The 19,923-nt window shown below is 42.8% G+C and overlaps 1 protein-coding gene across 2 annotated transcripts in view; it reads left to right on the forward strand.

The window, feature by feature from the left end:
• The first annotated feature begins 423 nt into the window (after nucleotides 1-423).
• The window catches only part of csrnp3 (cysteine-serine-rich nuclear protein 3), an 85,925-nt gene continuing 66,425 nt past the window's right edge, over nucleotides 424-19,923 (forward strand). The window contains exons 1-2 of one of the 2 annotated variants that reach the window (XM_029703273.1): nucleotides 424-654; nucleotides 1,496-1,539. The gene's annotated coding sequence lies outside the window, so the exon portion shown is untranslated. Of the gene's footprint in view, nucleotides 655-1,495; nucleotides 1,540-19,099; nucleotides 19,140-19,923 lie in introns of those variants that run through there. The other variant, XM_029703277.1, reaches the window with a different exon arrangement.

A 19,923-nucleotide genomic window follows, 5' to 3' on the forward strand; every position in this document is an offset into this window, starting at 1 on the left:
ACTGACGCGCACCATTAGGCAGATTCGATTATGCTAAACTGCCGGGCACCAGGCAATGGCCCAACAGGCGAAAGCGTGGAGGGAGGCGCCCCCTTCTCAAATTGAACAGTAATCTGTGCCACTTGGTCATTTTGTGAAGGCAGCAGCATGGTGCATCGTCCAGAAACATACAACATATATTTTCCATAAAATAAATATTTCCATTTTCTAACAATTTTTCATTGGGAAGGCAGATAAAGCAATCACTTTTGCATGGGAAACACAGAATCCTATTAATTACGTTACTTTGGTTTTAAGCCGCGATCGCAGTGGGCTTTGAATAGAATGCAATCAACTTTCAGCCGATGCAAAACACAGCAACAAGGGCGCCCGGGCGAGATTAATCGAACACCCTCAATGTTCCACGAGCAGCCGGAAGAACTGCCTATGAACGCGCACTTGGATGCGACACAACTATGCCGGGTCGGCAAATCTTCATTACGGTGCACTTCAATTATGTATTACTGCAATACTGGAGCTTTTTTTTATGAATGGAGTGAATTACATTCTTTTAAAAAAAGCGTATAATTTGCTCGCTTAATTAGGTTACTCTGAGAGAAGGACAACATTGAACAATCAGTGATTGCTTATAAAGGCTGAAAAACGAAATGAATGGTAAGTGCCGCAACTTGAGGATCATTATCCTTAGCAATCTGGCACAGTGGCGGTTCTAGACCATTTCAACTGGGGGGGCCAAGCTGGGGCCAGTTACATGAGACGTTATTGTTGGCATATCGTTTTTCATGTGGTACGATACTGTTGTGTTCCGCCTAAAGCCGTCCCTATAGAAAATGTGTGGATTAAATTAGTGTTCCGCGTTGCCACTGTCTAAAAACGGATGTAGAAAAAGAACGATAGCAAAAATTTGTTAGGTAAAAATTATTTCATACTCCACATTTAGGGGGGCCACAAGGGGTCCACTGCCCCCCCCCCCCCCCAGAACCGCTAGTGATCTGGCATAGAGTTAAATCATGTTTGATCACAGTTTTCATTGACGTATGATTGTCTTTGTGTTGGAACTAAATAATTTCTGCCTTCAGATTGCATGCTATTCGATCTTGTCCAGGACCCGTCGGAAATGATCTGTGTGTATTTTGTACATGACATATTGCATATCGCGCGCGTGCGTGTACGTGTGTGCGCGCGCGCGTGTGTGAAATGCAGGTCTGGCTTTTAACAGAACAATTTACAGTAGTTGTTTTGCATGTTTCTGTGACTATTATTGAAAGGATTAATGAAAACATATAATTTCCAACAGGTCAATCTTTACAGTCCTTCCCAGTGAAAAGTAATGTAATGCACTGTATTCTATTACCTATATCACCTCGAGTTCATTGGTGGTTACATTTTACAGTCACTTTCAGCTTGATTTTATGTGGCACCCTGGTTGCTACACTGCTTCTGGAAATAATCATTCACTCCAGGCTCATTTACGGTACATGTATTTCTTTCACAGAATAGAGACAATTCGCTACAGCATACCTACATCTTTTATTTAAGGTAAGACTAAGTCTATTGTCTCTTTTGTACTGTGTAACATGTTTTGCCGCGGAATACAGACATGTGATGTCACCTGCCTTCTGTTTGGGTTGACATGTTGGATTTATGGCTGTGAGATTCCATTAAAAGCTTGCTCAGCTGTTGCAGTTTTGCTGCAAAAGCTCTTATTATAACATCCGATGGTAAGATTTGATCTTGATATTCAGACTGACAACTGGTCTTCTCAATATAGAATGCTTATTAAATAGGAACAACCTGAGTCGGGATGGAAGGGTTAGACCAGATCCAGCTTCTGGTATAAATATGAAATTGACGCAAACACATTGTACCATCTGTGATGTGCATTCTGGCTGTTATTTAGTCAGGAACATTATGAGATGGCAATAAGATGATATAAGGTCCTCAATACATGCTTCAATGTTTCAAAATCTACAGCATATGAGATGCATGGAGTTTTCCAATGGCTTTTGATGCTGTGAAACACCCAACGGCCTTGTAGATAATGGCTGAAAAGGCCTCTGGTGGATGTGCATTTATTTTCTTCAACAGACACAATACAGGCTTTACCGAGCAGTAGTATACTGGGCGCCATTTTAGAGAGCAAAACATAGTCTTAGTGGATTGTGAATTTAGATTTGAGGTATAATTGCAAGGCTGATTATTCAATGCCTTATCAAAATGGGTTAGATAGCAAAGGTCATGTAATTGGACGTCAGTGTTGGCAGCAGCTGGGGAGACATGCTGTGCCAGTGATGTGGTGGGTTGGAATATGGCAGCGTGTCTCGTTATCCAGCTATGCCCTCTTTGTTGTGCCTCAACCATTCTCTTTTGCCAAACAGGAAGGAGCCACTGAGACACACACTCTTACATACACGCACACCCAAACTCATTCCAACAAAGTGATTGAGATCTGTGAGGCAAGAGTGGGGCTCCCTTATCTTGGCAATGTTTTTTTTTTCCTCCCTAATCCATCTGTTTGTCTATCCAATCCGTCAGCAACCTGTCCTCACAGGAATGTGACTTAATTAGTACATGTCTTGTTACATAGTTAAATATGCACTCTCAAACTTTTGTATAATTCCAGTCTGTAGTTTTGAAAGTGGTGCTCATGGGCCAAATGTGGACCACGTTTTTGTTGGGTACTACGTCGTCAAATTGTGTACTACGTCATCCGTTTTGTATGATATGTTACGTCCTGCAAATATTATAAATAAAGTACCGGTCAAAAGTTTGGACACACCTACTCATTCAAGGTTTTTTCTTTATTTTACTATTTTCTACATTGTAGAATAATATTGAAGACAACAAAACTATTAAATAACACATTGAATGAGTAGGTGTGTCCAAACTTTTGACTGGTACTAACACATATATATATATATTACATACATATACAGTTGAATCTGGAAGTTTACATACACCTTAGCCAAATACATTTAAACTCAGTATCAGACGCTTCTAAAGCCATGACATAATTTTCCAAGCTGTTTAAAGGCACAGTCAACTTAGTGTATCTAAACTTCTGACCCACTGAATTGTGATTAAGTGAAATAATCTGTCTGTAAACAATTGTTGGAAAAATGACTTGCGTCATGCACAAAGTAGATGTCCTAACCGACTTGCCAAAACTATAGTTTGTTAACAAGACATTTGTGGAGTGGTTGAAAAACAAGTTTTAATGACTCCAACCTAAGTGTATGTAAACTTCTGACTTCAACTAATACAACTGATATATAATATATATATAAAGTCGGAAGTTTACATACATACATACATACATACATACATACATACATACAGTGCCTTCGGATAGTATTCAGACCCATTGAGTTTTTCCACATTTTGTTACGTTACAGCCTTATTCTAAAATGGATTACATTTTTTTTCAATCCTCAAATCTACACACAATACTCCATAATGACAACGCGAAAACAGGTTTTTAGAAATGTTTGCACATGTATAAAAAAGACAGAAATACCTTATTTACGTAACTGTTCAGCCCGTTTGCTACGAGACTCAAAATTGATCTCAGGTGCATCCTGTTTCCATTGGTCACATTTGACAGTGCATGTCAGAGCAAAAACCAAGCCATGATGTCTAAGGAATTGTCCGTAGAGCTCCGAGACAGGATTGTGTTGAGGCACAGATCTGGGGAAGGGTACCAAAAAATGTCTGCAGCATTGAAGGTGCCCAAGAACACAGTGGCCTCCATTCTTAAATGGAAGATGTTTGGAATCAAGGCCAAACTGAGCAATTGGGGGAGAACCTGATTCTCACTCTGACAGAGCTCTCAAGTTCCTCTGTGGTGATGGAAGAACCTTCCAGAAGGACAACCATCTCTGCAGCACTCCACCAAAAGGCACCTAAAGACTCTTAGACCATGAGAAACAAGATTCTCTGGTCTGATGAAACCAAGATTGAACTCTTTGGCCTGAATGTCAAAAGTCACGTCTGGAGGAAACCTGGCACCATCCCTACGGTGAAGCATGGTGGTGGCTGCATCATGCTGTGGGGATGTTTTTCAGCGGCAGGGAGAGTAGTCAGGATCGAGGCAAAGATGAGCAATGTACACCAAGATTCTTGACAAACCTGCTCCAGAGCGCTCAGGACCTCAGACTGGGGCGAAGGTTCACCTTCCAACATGACACTGACCCTAAGCACACAGCAAAGACAACGCAGGAGTGGCTACGGGACAAGTCTCTGAATGTCCTTGAGTGGCCCAGCCAGAGCCCGGACTTGAACCCAATCGAAAATCTCTGAAGAGACCTGAAAATAGCTGTGCAGCAACGCTCCCCATCCAACCTGACAGAGGTTGAGAGGATCTGCAGAGAAGAATGGAAGAAACTCCCCCAAATATAGGTGTGCCACGCTTGTAGCGTCAGACCCAAAAATATTTGATGCTTTAATCGCTGAGAAAGGTCCTTCAACAAAGTACTGAGTAAAGGGTCTGAATACTTATGCAAATGTGATCCTTCAGTTTAAACATGGTTAGAAATTAGCAAACATTTCTTAAACCTGTTTTTGCTTTGTCATTACGGGGTATTGTTTGTAAATTGATTAGGTTTTCTTTTTTTTATATACATTTTAGAATGAGGCTGTAACAAAATGTCAAGGGGTCTGAATACTTTCTTAAGGCACTGTATAAAAAAATATATACTGTATATATTGAAAAATATATATTTGTATGATATGTTACAAATCCAATTCGTACACATATGTTACTAATTTGTTGTGCTTAAGAGAACATTAAAGAACATTGAAAATTATGTTACCGGGGGCAAACTTCCCGCCCTCCTGGACACCTACAGCACCCGATTCCTTAGAAAGGCCAAAAAGATAATTAAGGACATCAACCACCCGAGCCACTGCCTGTTCACCCCGCTATCATCCAGAAGGTGAGGTCAGTACAGGTGCAACAAAGCTGGGACAGAGAGACTGAAAAACAGCTTCTATCTCAAAGCCATCGGACTGCTAAACAGCCATCACTAGCACATCAGAGGCGGCTGCCTACACACACTATTCTACGGTATCTTAGTCACTTTTAAATTGTGTTTACATATTGCATCACCCATTTCATATGTATATACTGTATTCTATACTACACCACTGACTGTTAAACAGCCATCACTAGCACATCAGAGGCTGCTGCCTATAGACATAGATTAGGAATCACTGGCCACTTTAAGGAAATTAAACTCTAGCCACTTTAATAATATCTCTGTATCTTGCAATACTCATCTCATATGTGTAAACTGTACTCTATACTATTTTGTGTTATCTTAGTCACTTTAATTATGTGTAAATATTGCATCACGCATCTCAGATGTATATACTGTACTCTATACCATGCCACTGTATATTAGTCCAATGCTGCTCTGACATATATATATATATATATATATATATATATATATATATATATATGTCAGAGCAGCATGAAACTGTTAGATATTACTTGTTAGATATTACTGCACTATCGGAGCTAGAAGCACAAGCATTTCGCTACACCCAAAATAACATCCACTAAACACGTGTATGTGACCAATAAAATTTGATTTAAATGTATTTACCTTTTGAATAACTGAGCCTTTGAATGTTGGTACCTTTTGAATAACTGAATCTGCCATGCGTTGCTATTAAAAAACTGTAGCATAGATGGCTTGGGCACATTGAATGTGGTTCATTAAAGATTTAGAGGGAAGGTAGTGCAACTTTTTAAAGATAATAGTACAGAGTTGAATGTCCCTGTGTGACTCTGGCGCGGGTGAGTAGTCTTCTCACAGTTTCACATTCAGAGCCAACAGTTGTGGGAATGACAGGGATTCATGCTTTCCTTTAAACGTGGCCCGCAGTTCCATTCATACTGACTTGTAAAACAGGTCAGGCTAGAAGATTTTTGGGGGGAGGGAGTAGCTGGTGCTTTAGATCAGCGGTCCATATCTTGTTGATCAGTTGGAATGTTCTGTTTCGGAAGCATGTCCTCAGGGAACAAGATCACAACAATGAAACTTTTTTTTGAATCAGTCTTAGATAAATATTGATCTGATGGTATTCCTATTTTCTCACCTTTTAATGTCTCAACTAATGTTCACCCCTCTTGAAATTGGAAGACCACGTCAATCCATTCTATAGACTTACTATACTGTATATGCCAGTATTAAATTAACGGCCAAATGCAACCATTTTTTTTCTCTCTATCAAATCATTTATGAGTAACAATTATGTACCTTAGTGTGATTTTTTTTCCAATTAAAATTGTCAAAAAGAAACAAAAATAGCTTCTTAGCAGAGAGCAATTTCTCAATAATTTTTTTTCCCAGGACTGTCTGGGAGTGGTCTGAGTGGGGAGGGGAAAACTGAAAACTAGCTGTTATTGGAAGAGAGGTTTGGAACACTCTTTCTTATTGGTCTATTAACTAATTTACCGACCGTTGATGTCACCAGGCAGGGCAAAACTTCTGCCTGTTTTGTTGGGATGGAGTTTTCAGCCGGTCTCACAGTATTGCACTGGGCCTTTAAGCACACAGCACAAATATCAACAGAATTGCATCTTTGATATGACTATTCCTTGAGTGTCTTTGGTCTGGCTATGTACAGGCTTTGCTGGGTTTTTCAGGGTTTGGGATCAGGCTCCCATGAGATGTTGACATGACATCAATGTGGAATGTGCTTTCTCTCTCCAGCTTATTACGGGTTGACTTGAAATGTGTTTTCCTTTCATCTTGATGAGCTTGAAGTGATGGTTCTATTTGGAAACAAAACAAATGACTTGGACCTGACATGAACTGTTATTTACCAGTGGTGTAAAATATTTAAGTAAAAGTACTTTAAAGTACTACTTAAGTAGTTTTTTGGGGGTATCTGTACCATTTATATCTTTCACAACTTTTACTTCAATACATTCCTAAAAAAATGATGTACCTTTTACTCCATACATTTTCCCTGACACCCAAAAGTACAGTAACAGTACAGTAAAATTGTCAAATTCACATACTTATCAAGAGAACATCCCTGGTCATCCCTACTGCCTCTGATCTGGCGGATTCACTAAACACACAAGCGTCGTTTGTAAATGATGTTGGGGTGTGCACCTGGCTATCCGTAAACAAACAAAAAATAGGAAAAAATAAAATGGTGCCCTCTGGTATAATAATATATGCTTAATATATGGAAATTAAAATGATTTATACTTTTACTTTTGATACTTAAGTATATTTAAAACCAAATACCTTTTGATTTACTCAAGTAGTATTTTACTGGGGGACTTTCATTTTCACTTGAGTCATTTTCTATTAAGTTATCTTTACTTTTACTCAAGTATGACAATTGGGTACTTTTACCTGCACTGTTAATTACTGGAGGTCCACATACATATATTGCCCTGGAATCCAACAATTTATTACAGTATGTTAACAACTCTGATAGTGTGTCTGAATGTCATAAACACAGTAGCATAGTTACGCATCCTATCTATTTTGATGCACTCTCATTGATAATGGGCCTGCACATCTTTTTCAAGGCATTTTTTTCAATTGGATGTGAATTTTGATCAACTGTTTATTTTGATTCAGAGGAAAATCAAGAGCACCTCTTTTCCCATTCCTACGAGTCTGGGCATGTCGTCTTTCTCTGAATAAATTCTCAACAAATGATTTCCATCATGCTGCTCTATGCCTGCCATCACTATGGCAACCAGTTTTAATGTGGGGGGGGAACTCTTTGATGAAATGACCATTGTGGTATATGTTTTCATTTTGTCAGACCATTAGTCAGAGAAGTTGTAATACTGTAAAAAAAATATTCCTCAGATTCAGTATGAATCAATCGCTAAGTGTTGATTTAGTATAACCACAGAACTAGAATGATTCATTTTATTTATTTGAATAACTACATGAGAAACTATCATGTTACATATTTCTTCACGTTTTTTTGCATTCCGCTACATTAAACAATGCACTGTATTAGATGTTCATTTACAGTAGATATTCAGTACATTTCTAAGTTTGTCTGATGATGATCCTATTTCTAGCTTGCAGGAATCCGTATCCATTAGGATGAAATTAGTTAATTAGGCTAAATTTATCCTTTGAAATGTGAGAGCTGCATATAGCTTTTAGCCTACAAAGGCACCTTCAAACCATGTTTTCGTTTGGTGTACTGAGATTATTTACCGATGAATATAGTTAGATTTCCCACTGTCGACGTACAAGTACTGCATGAACCGCTTCATGAATTTCCTCCAGATAACAGAGCTAATGTTTTACATATATGAAAATGCTTGAAGATCTCAACAGATACTATATATAAATAATAAGGATGTCTGCTAACATGGGCCCACAACCCCTCAGCTCCCTCCGCGTGTAACGGAGATGAAAGCATCTTTGTCTCTGTGAGGTGCCTTGGCAGCTCTGTCTCTGCTAGAGCCAGGGCTTCTGTGAACTTTTAGGCGGCATGGGAAAACGCAGTCGTAAATAAAATACGCTTTTATCAATAATTCAGCTTAGCATTGTGATTGACAACTAGGGTGAAAGAACCTGATTTATGCCTCCACAGGGCATGACTTGAATTGCACCAAAACATGCCCAGGTTTGGTGTTTAAAAAAAAAAGTTAAGTCCCTATAAGCTGTATGTTGACTCATTATGGCAGACAATGGATGGATTTATGTTGTCAGACTGTCAGATGAATCCCTTTTGCTGCTCCTCGCGAGCGTCAAACCAAGGGCAGCGTTATTTCAGCTTTTGTCTTTTCGTGAGAGTGTGATGATTTCATGAATCCATGTTATGAAAGACCATATGTAAATCATTAAATTGCTTTTTTAGATGATACACCAACTGCCTTTGAAAAATAATCAGACCAAAAAAAACAACACTTATTGGGTGCACCCAATATAATATGTTATTCTATTTCCCTGTCTTTGAAAAGTAATGACACCCCCCTAAGACCCCCCCTTAGAAACAAATATTATTGGCAGACGTATGTTAATGGCCGATGTTATGAAATGGAACAGAGCAGCCCAGTTTGATATAATGATACTCCAAACAACCTAATGGTTGGTATAAGACTCTATCTCAGTCATCCCTGGACCTGCATTGATAATAGACAGCGCCGGTGTTTCCTCTATTGTTCTGTGAGGAGGAGCAGATAGATCAATGGTCCCTGTGCTAGCTGCAGCAGGCAGGCAGCTCCCATCCTTCGTGTACAGAGTGCTGAGCAGTGGGCTGGTCTGACTCCCTCCTTTCCTTTCGTGTGTGGAGCTGTCTACAGCCTCGGGCAACATCAAGTTAACAAACGTGCGAAAGCTTGATTTGCATAAATCTGCAAATGTACGACATTTTCTTGAATGGATTCCTTTGTGTTTTAATTGGTGCATTGTTCCTTATGCATGTGACTTTCTAATTGTCACTGAGCTGCCTGAACATCAATATCCTCTTGGACTGTGTTGGTCTCCTTTTGATTTCCTTTCACCATGAGCCTATCATGCATAAGTAATATGTAGATAGATTATATTATTGTGTTATTGATAGTTGAGAAACATTTGAGTGTTTGAATATGACTGTGCCCTCTCCACCACAGCTTATTTATTGTGATTAGACAGAGCGATCATAGTTGCATTTTCTAAATGCATAGAGTGTGGTTTTATGTGTAGATTGATATATATTGGTAATGTATTGTGCTAATGTCTCATAGTATTGTTTGCTAGGTCTGAAAACATCATTCTGCTGCACATTTTGATTGTTCTCCATATAATCACTGATTTATTTTCAGATGTGGGAAAGTTTTCATCCATACCACTTTGATTGAAACCATCCTGTAGCCTACATTGTCAAGCCCACATCCCCCACAAAATAAGTCAAAGTTTCCCCTTGGGACACAGGGATGCAAATTACATTGAGCATTCTGTTATTCCTGAACACGTGATTAACTGACAGCGAGAGAGAGAATAGAAGAGAGAGAGAGAGAATAGAAGAGAGATGGAGAATTAGGGAGAGAGAGACGTTCACCAAACATATTCCTCCGTGGCCTTTTCATGTATAATTTAGGAGGCTCGCCACCCTCTAAACAGTGTCATCAAATGTGGAATACATCAGCGTTGTGTTTATGTTCTCTCCGCCACATGCAGGAATCCTCCGTCAACATCATCTGTAGATATATAATCATCCAGGCCTCAGCTCCTCCTCAGGGAGCCCAGCTGAGACCCGGGCCTGCCTCTCAAGGTTGCTGTTTATGGCCGCATCTGACACCAGTGATTTATGAGGTTAAGCCTAACCTCAGACTTCTAATATGGCAGAGGATCTTTAAATCAAATCAAAAACTAATAATGCTTTTGTTCCTAGCTCCAACAGTACAGTGATACCTAACAATACAAACAATACATGCAGATCCCCAAAATAAAACAAAATACATTTTGAAATATTAGAATGAGCAAGGTCAGAGACCGGGAATATAAATATATATGTATATGATGTTGTGTACAGACATTATGGACAGTATATGTATAGAAAAGGTGTGTACAGCAGTAAATATATAAGATGAGCATTGACTAGAAAACAGATTTACATTTACGTCATTTAGCAGACGCTCTTATCCAGAGCGACTTACAAATTGGTGCATTCACCTTATGATATCCAGTGGAACAACCACTTTACAATAGTACATCTATATCTTTTTTTTTGGGGGGGGGGGGGGGTTAGAGGGATTACTATATCCTATCCCAGGTATTCCTTAAAGAGGTGGGGTTTCAGGTGTCTACGGAAGGTGGTGATTGACTCCGCTGTCCTGGCGTCGTGAGGGAGCTTGTTCCACCATTGGGGTGCCAGAGCAGCGAACAGTTTTGACTGGGCTGAGCGGGAACTGTGCTTCCGCAGAGGTAGGGGGGCCAGCAGGCCAGAGGTGGATGAACGCAGTGCCCTTGTTTGGGTGTAGGGCCTGATCAGAGCCTGAAGGTACGGAGGTGCCGTTCCCCTCACAGCTCCATAGGCAAGCACCATGGTCTTGTAGCAGATGCGAGCTTCAACTGGAAGCCAGTGGAGTGTGCGGAGGAGCGGGGTGACGTGAGAGAACTTGGGAAGGTTGAACACCAGACGGGCTGCGTCGTTCTGGATGAGTTGTAGGGGTTTAATGGCACAGGCAGGGAGCCCCGCCAACAGGGAGTTGCAATAATCCTGAAGGGAGATGACAAGTGCCTGGATTAGGACCTGCGCCGCTTCCTGTGTAAGGCAGGGTTGTACTCTGCGAATGTTGTATAGCATGAACCTACAGGATTGGGTCACCGCCTTGATGTTAGCGGAGAACGACAGGGTGTTGTCCAGGGTCACGCCGAGGCTCTTAGCACTCTGGGAGGAGGACACAATGGAGTTGTCCACCGTGATGGCGAGATCATGGAAAGGGCAGTCCTTCCCCGGGAGGAAGAGCAGCTCCGTCTTGCCGAGGTTCAGCTTGAGGTGGTGATCCGTCATCCACACTGATATATCTGCCAGACATGCAGAGATGCGATTCGCCACCTGGTTATCAGAAGGGGGAAAGGAGAAGATTAATTGTGTGTCGTCTGCGTAGCAATGATAGGAGAGACCATGTGAGGATATGACAGAGCCAAGTGACTTGGTGTATAGCGAGAATAGGAGAGGGCCTAGAACTGAGCCCTGGGGGACACCAGTGGTGAGAGCACGTGGTGCGGAGACGGATTCTCGCCACGCCACCTGGTAGGAGCGACCTGTCAGGTAGGACGCAATCCAAGAGTGAGCCGCGCCGGAGATACCCAACTCGGAGAGGGTGGAGAGGAGGATCTGATGGTTCACAGTATCAAAGGCAGCAGATAGGTCTAGAATGATGAGAGCAGAGGAGAGAGAGTTAGCTTTAGCAGTGCGGAGAGCCTCCGTGACACAGAGAAGAGCAGTCTCAGTTGAATGACCAGCCTTGAAACCTGACTGATTTGGATCGAGAAGGTCATTCTGAGAGACATAGCAGGAGAGCTGGCCAAGGACGGCACGTTCAAGAGTTTTGGAGAGGAAAGAAAGAAGGGATACTGGTCTGTAGTTGTTGACATCGGAGGGATCGAGTGTAGGTTTTTTGAGAAGGGGTGCAACTCTCGCTCTCTTGAAGACGGAAGGGACGTAGCCAGCGGTCAAGGATGAGTTGATGAGCGAGGTGAGGTAAGGGAGAAGGTCTCCGGAAATGGTCTGGAGAAGAGAGGAGGGGATAGGGTCAAGCGGGCAGGTTGTTGGGCGGCCGGCCGTCACAAGACGCAATATTTCATCTGGAGAGAGAGGGGAGAAAGAGGTCAAAGCATAGGGTAGGGCAATGTGAGCAGGACCAGCAGTGTCGTTTGACTTAACAAACGAGGATCGGATGTCGTCGACCTTCTTTTCAAAATGGTTGACGAAGTCATCCGCAGAGAGGGAGGAGGGGGGGGGGGGGAGGGGGGAGGAGGATTCAGGAGGGAGGAGAAGGTGGCAAAGAGCTTCCTAGGGTTAGAGGCAGATGCTTGGAAGTTAGAGTGGTAGAAAGTGGCTTTAGCAGCAGAAACAGAGGAGGAAAATGTAGAGGAGGGAGTGAAAGATGCCAGGTCCGCAGGGAGGCTAGTTTTCCTCCATTTCCGCTCGGCTGCCCGGAGCCCTGTTCTGTGAGCTCGCAATGAGTCATCGAGCCACGGAGCAGGAGGGGAGGACCGAGCCGGTCGGGAGGATAGGGGACATAGAGAGTCAAAGGATGCAGAAAGGGAGGAGAGGAGGGAACCTGGAGGGCGATAAATGGTAAGGATGTTAAGCTTGAATGGGCTAGTGATTGTGACAGCATGGAATTCAAATGAGGAGATAGACAGATGGGTCAGGGGAGAAAGAGAGAATGTCCACTTGGGAGAGATGAGGATTCCAGTGCCACCACCCCGCTGACCAGATGCTCTCGGGGTGTGCGAGAACACGTGGTCAGACGAGGAGAGAGCAGTAGGAGTAGCAGTGTTTTCTGTGGTAATCCATGTTTCCGTCAGCGCCAAGAAGTCGAGGGACTGGAGGGTAGCATAGGCTGAGATGAATTCTGCCTTGTTGGCTGCAGATTGGCAGTTCCAGAGGCTGCCGGAGACCTGGAACTCCACGTGGGACGTGCGCGCTGGGACCACCAGGTTAGAGTGGCAGCGGCCACGCGATGTGAAGCGTTTGTATGGCCTGTGCAGAGAGGAGAGAACAGGGATAGACCGACACATAGTTGATAGGCTACAGAAGAGGCTACGCTAATGCAAAGGAGATTGGCATGAAAAATTAACTAAACAACTGGGGAAGCGAGAGAGCAGGGCCTCCCTCACTAAGAATTCACTGATACACTAAAACGCTAAAATATAACTTTTCTAGCTACCACTAGAAATTAAAATTGATGTAAACTACAGTGGTTCAATGTTTCCAGGAATAGGCTCAAACTTAGTTTATTCCGCTACATAACTTGGTACAGTATTCTTCCGTGAAAACCCACCTAGTGCACCGTGTCCTATCATGCCGTAGCTAACTAGCATGCTAGCATCCTATAAACACACGGTTAGCACCAATACTTGGTAACAACAAGCTACCAATGGATCATTCGTGTCCGTGTCTAGTTCATAACGCAGAAGTAATTAAACGTTGGCTAGCTAACACAAAGTCAGTCCTGCTAGCTACACAAGTGGCCTACACATCTCGAATGTTCAGAAAGTTAAGCTTACATTGCAAAAAATCTTATTGACTAAAAATGATACAGCTAGCTGGTAGGGTTAGCTAGCTAGCAGTGGGCGCGTTGTAGACTATGTTAGAAAATGTAGCTGGCTAGCTAACCTCGATAGTTACTCTGTACTACGCCTTTATCTTGATACAAAGACAACTACGTAGATAGCTAACATTACACTAGTCAAATCGTTCCGTTGTAATGTATATAGTTTCTACAGTACTGCTAGGGTATGTACGAGGGTATGTTTGGCAGCGTGTTGTGAAATAGGAAGCCGATTCTAGTATAAACAGTGCCTTTAGAAAGTATTCACACCCCTTGACTTTTTCCACATTTTGTTGTGATATAGCCTGCATTTAAAATGGATTGAGATGTGCAAGTAGAAATACTGGTGTGCAAAAGAGCAAAAAAAGTAAATAAAAAGAATATGGGGATGGGCTGTGTACAGCTGCAGCGATCGGTGAGCTGCTCAGATAGCTGATGCTTAAAGTTAGTGAGGGAGATATAAGTCTCCAAATTCAGTAATTTTTGCAATTCGTTCCAGTCATTGGCAGCAGAGAACTGGAAGGAAAGGTGGCCAAAGGAGGTATTGGCTTTGGGGATGACCAGTGAGATATACCTGCTGGAGTGAGTGCTACGGGTGGGTGTTGTTATGGGACCAGTGAGCTGAGATAAGGCGGAGCTTTACCTAGCAAAGACTTATAGATGACCTGGAGCCAGTGGGTCTGGCGACAAATATGTAGAGAGGGCCAGCCGACAAGCGCATACAGGTCGTAGTGGTGGGTGGTTATATGGGGCTTTGGTGACAAAACGGATGGCACTGTGATAGACTGCATTCAGTTTGCTGAGCTGTCATTTTGTAAATGACATCGCCGAAGTCGAGGATCGGTGGGATAGTCAGTTTTACGAGGGTATGTTTGGCAGCGTGAGTGAAGGAGCCTTTGTTGTGAAATAGGAAGCCGATTCTAGATTTCATTTTGGATTGGAGATGCTTAATGAGTCTGGAAGGAGAGTTTACAGTCTAGCCAGACACCTAGGTATTTGTAGTTGTCCACATATTCTAAGTCAGAACCGTCCAGAGTAGTGATGCTAGTCGGGCGGGCGGGTGCGGGCAGCGATATGTTGAAGAGCATGCATTTAGTTTTACTAGCATTTAAGAGCAGTTGGAGGCCACGGAAGGAGAGTTGTATGGCATTGAAGCTCATTTGTAGGTTTGTTAACACAGTGTCCAAAGAAGGTCCAGATGTATACAGAATGGTGTCGTCTGCGTTGAGGTGGATCAAGGAATCAGCCGCAGCAAGAACGACATCATTGATATACAGAGAAAAGAGTCGGCCCGAGAATTGAACCCTGTGGCACCCCCATAGAGACTGCCAGAGGTCCGGACAGCAGGCCCTCCGATTTGACACACTGAACTCTTATCTGCGAAGTAGTAGGTGAACCAGGCGAGGCAGTCATTTGAGAAACCAAGGCTATTGAGTCTGCCGATAAGAATACGGTGATTGACACAGTCGAAAGCCTTGGCCAGGTCGATGAAGATGGCTGCACAGTACTGTCTTTTATCGATGGCGGTTATGATATCGTTTAGTACCTTGAGCGTGGCTGAGATGCACCCGTGACCAGCTTGGAAACCGGATTGCACAGCGGAGAAGGTACGGTGGGATTCAAAATGGTCAGTGATCTGTTTGTTAACTTGGCTTTCGAAGACTTTAGGAAGGCAGGGCAGGATGGATATAGGTCTGTAACAGTTTGGGTCTAGAGTGTCACCCCCTTTGAAGAGGGGGATGACCGAGTCAGCTTTCCAATCTTTATGAATCTCGGACGATACAAAAGAGAGGTTGAACAGACTAGTAATGGGGGTTGCAATAATGGCGGCGGATAATTTTAGAGAGGGTCCAGATTGTCTAGCCCAGCTGATTTGTATGGATCCAGATTTTGCAGTTCTTTCAGAACATCAGCTGTCTGGATTTGGGTGAAGGAGAAGCGGGTGGGGGTTTGGGCAAGGGTCCGGGTTACAGTTTTGACTTAAATCACCTTGAAAATCTATGGCAAGACTTGAACATGGCTGTCTAGCAATGATCAACAACCAACTTGACAGAGCTTGAAGAATTTTAAAAAGAATAATGTGCTAATGTTGTAATAATCTAGGTATATTGAGTGTTGGCTAAGGCTGGCGAGGTCCTCAGGCTTCAGAGAGAGAGAGAGAGAGAGAGAGAGACAGGGTTATATCCCAAATGGCACCCTATTCCCCATGGCCCTGTAAAAGTAGTGCACTATGTAGGAAATAGGGTGCCATTTGGGACGCAGGCTGTGGTGTCTTAAGTCTACCCAGTTTTACCCCTCTCTAGCTTCACACTAATCAGGAATACCCTGCCCCAATTTTCTCTTATGCACCAGCGTCACTGCTGCACTGTCAAGGGATCTACCGAGACTGTGCATATGATTTTCAATATATTAAGTGTCAGAGTAACATCTGAAATAAGGACTTCTGCCAATGATGCTTCTTCAGCCTTCGTTTAGTAGAACATGTTCAGCAAGACACACAAGGTGTGTAGGTAGACTGAAAACTGTATGCAGGATAAGACATATTCATCAGATATGATGTCAGTCACAGCTCAGACAATCCACTCAATGTCTGCTTCTCTCAGATTAAGATGCCTATTTGAACCTGTGTTTATAATGTTTATGATAAACAATAGGACTCTTGGACAGCAGAACTAGTTCTTCACCAATGCATAAGATACACTAAATATGTTAGCTTTGGGATATCTATTTCAAAATGTTTCTTCTATTTTATTTCCTATTTTCTAGTGTCATGTCTTCACTGAGCATTCTGGGTTAGACACTTCATTAGCATATGACCTCAATACAATTGCACAGCTTGGCCACACATACTGTTTTAAGATTGATTGATTCACAACATTTTGTATGTTTATTTTCATGCCTGCTGTCACAAAATTGTTTCATAGAAATCATAAAGCCACTTTGCAAGTCAGACAAAATATAGGTCAATAGCAGTGGTGCAATGGAATTGTGTGTAATAAAATGCCATCTCTCCAGCATTTCATTTAATAGAGCTAAATATGTGACACACTCCTAAGAGTTCAGTTCAGTGTGTCCTCTATATCCCCAATTTTTATATATATAATGTTGATGTGTACAAGCTTAGAGAAAATAGTTACAAACGTGTTATTTTGGGTTCCAGCTCAGGTAGAACTCTTTTGGGTTCCATGTAGAACCATGGCCGCTGGAATAATTTTTTAGTTGGGGGTGCATCTATAATTGCATTTGCGTAGTGGCATACAGTTGAGCAGGATTTCCACACATGGGCCGTTTTTTGTGTGTAGGTAATGTCAAAAATTATCCTTTTATAAACGCATGTCATGCAATTCTACGTCATTTACATTTACATTATACCACACACATGACTGAAATGAGTGGCTACTCTGGCACTGACAAACTGAGAGCAATAAAAATGACTTGGTCTTGAATGCAAACAATAGCCCAGGCCAATGAAGAGACACGTGTAAATTATGTAGAATTGCATGACATGTTTATAAAAGAGCACCATAGTGCCCACAAAGCTCATCACTAAGTTAAGGACCATAGGACTAAACACCTCCCTCTGCAACTGGATCCTGCACTTCTTGACGGGCCGCCCCCAGGTGGTAAGGGTAGGCAACAGCACATCTGTCATGCAGATCCTCAACACTGGGGCCCCTCAGGGGTGCGTGCTTAGTCCCCTCCTGTACTCCCTGTTCACCCACGACTGTGTGGCCAAACACGACTCTAACACCATTAAGTTTGCTGACGACGCCACAGTGGTAGGCCTGATCACCGACAACAATGAGACAGCCTATAGCGAGGAGGTCAGAGACTTGGCAGTGTGGTGCCAATTTTCCCCCTCTGGAGACTGAAAAGATTTGGCATGGGTCCCCAGATCCTCAAAAGGTTCTACAGCTGCACCATTGAGAACAACCTGACTGGTTGCATCACCACCGGGTATGGCAACTGCTCGGCAGCTGACCGTAAGGCGCTACAGAGGATAGTGCGTACAGCCCAGTACATCACTGGGGCCAGGCTTCTTGCCATCCAGAACCTATATACTAGGCGGTGTCAGAGGAAAGCCCAAAATTGTCAAGGTCTCCAGTCACCCAAGTCATAGACTGTTCTCTCTGCCACCGCATGGCAAGCGATACCGGAGTGCCAAGTCCTTAACAGCTTCTACCCCCACGCTATAAGACTGCTGAACAATTAATTAAATGGCCACCCGGACTATTTACATTGACACGTCCCCCTCTTTTTTTTTTACACTGCTGCTCCTCGCTGTTTATTATCTATGCATAGTCACTTTACCTGTACCCCTGCACATTGACTCGGTACCGGTACCCCCTGTATATAGCCTCTTTATTGTTATTTTTATTGTGTTACTTTTTATTTTAATTTTACTATTTTTACTTTATTTAGTAAATATTTTCTCTTTCTTGAACTGCATTGTTGGTTAAGAGCTTGCAAGTGTGCATTTCACGGTAAGGTCTACACCTGTTGTATTCAGAGAATGTGACAAATAAAATTGGATTTGATTATGAGGAATATACAGTCACTGGCCAGTTTGTTAGGTACACCATTCACGGAAATGGATCGCTCCTATAGACAGTGAGTCACGTGGCCGTGGCTTGCAATATAAAGCAGGCAGACCGGCATCAGGGCATACTGTTACTGCTCGATTGAATGTTAGAATGGGCAAAACGAGTGACCTAAGGGACTTTGAGCGTGGTATGATTGTCGGTGCCAGGCGTGCCAGATCTAGTATCTCAGAAATTGCCAGCCTCCTGGGCTTTTCACGCACGACAGTGTCTAGGGTTTACCTAGAATGGTGCGACAAACAGAAAACATCCAGTCCGCGGCAGTCCTGTGGGTGAAAACAGCTAGTTGATAGGAGAGGTCGAAGGAGAATGTAATCGTGCAAGCTAATAGGCGGGCCGAGCCACAAACAGACAAATAACGGTGCAGTTCAACAGTGGTGTGCAGAACACCATCCCGGAACACACAACTTGTTGATCCTTGCCACGAATTGCAGCAGACGACCCTACTGGGTTCCACTCCTATCAACTAAACACAAGGAAGAGGTGAAGGGAGTCAAAGGACTGTGCATCTGTAGCCTATCTTATTGGCACCGGCGTAGAGTATCGGCCATATTTATTTAACTAGGCAAGTCGGTTAAGAACAAATTCTTATTTACAATTACGGCCTACCCCAGCCAAACCCGGAAGACGCTGGGCCAATTGTGCACCGCCCTATGGGACTCCCAATCACGGCCGGATGGGATTCAGCCTGGATTCGAACCAGGGACTGTTGTGTTGCCTCTTGCGCTGAGATGCAGTGCCTTATACCGCTGAGCTACTCAGGAGCCCCGGTGAGTACGCTGTGTGAGATATTCACTCTTTATCATTGGGCTGTGCCACTTGAAACGTTGTTTTTGGACAATCATTTCCTCCTCTAGGTTAGATGGACATCAAATTGTAAAATGTGTGTCTCCCGTTTTCATAGGCCTAGATGAGATGGTTGTAGACAAGGTCGTTGATCTGTTGTCACTGTCAGTAGTAGCCTATAGGCCTATACTACCCTGTCATTTTTGTCGTATTAAAGAATATTCTGCTAATATCTCCAGTCATATAAGGTGTATTAGAATAGCATGAAATGTGTCTATAAACACAAAAAGAAAGGAGAAGAAATATATCTGATGTAGCCTATAGCCTAGGCCTACTCTTCACCACTACATACTCAGGCGTGCATGCATTGAACACTGCAGTCTTTTTTTTTTTATTGCGATTGAGTTATATTATTAGCCTAAATTGACTATCCAATCTACTCATCACATTAGGAATAGTAGGCTGTCTTACATAAGTCTAGAAATGTGATGGAAGATGATTCCATTGAATGCTTTATTATAAAGGTGCATTTTCATGGTGAAAATATGCTTCCCCAAACTAGAAACTCACGCGCCTACTATGGGAGAGGGGAGAAGGAGAGACCCGACTCAACTCAAACGAAACTGTCTATCGTACAGCAGAGCGTGTGTCCAACTCCAAACCTCCACAATTGAATAGATAAGAGCATATCATGAGCGCACTGTTTACAAAACGGAGCTGAGAGCTCTCCATGCAGAATGGGGCCCATATATAAATATCCCATGTTTT

Source organism: Salmo trutta, chromosome 20 (genome assembly GCF_901001165.1).
Source record: "Salmo trutta chromosome 20, fSalTru1.1, whole genome shotgun sequence".
Lineage (NCBI taxonomy): Eukaryota > Metazoa > Chordata > Actinopteri > Salmoniformes > Salmonidae > Salmo > Salmo trutta.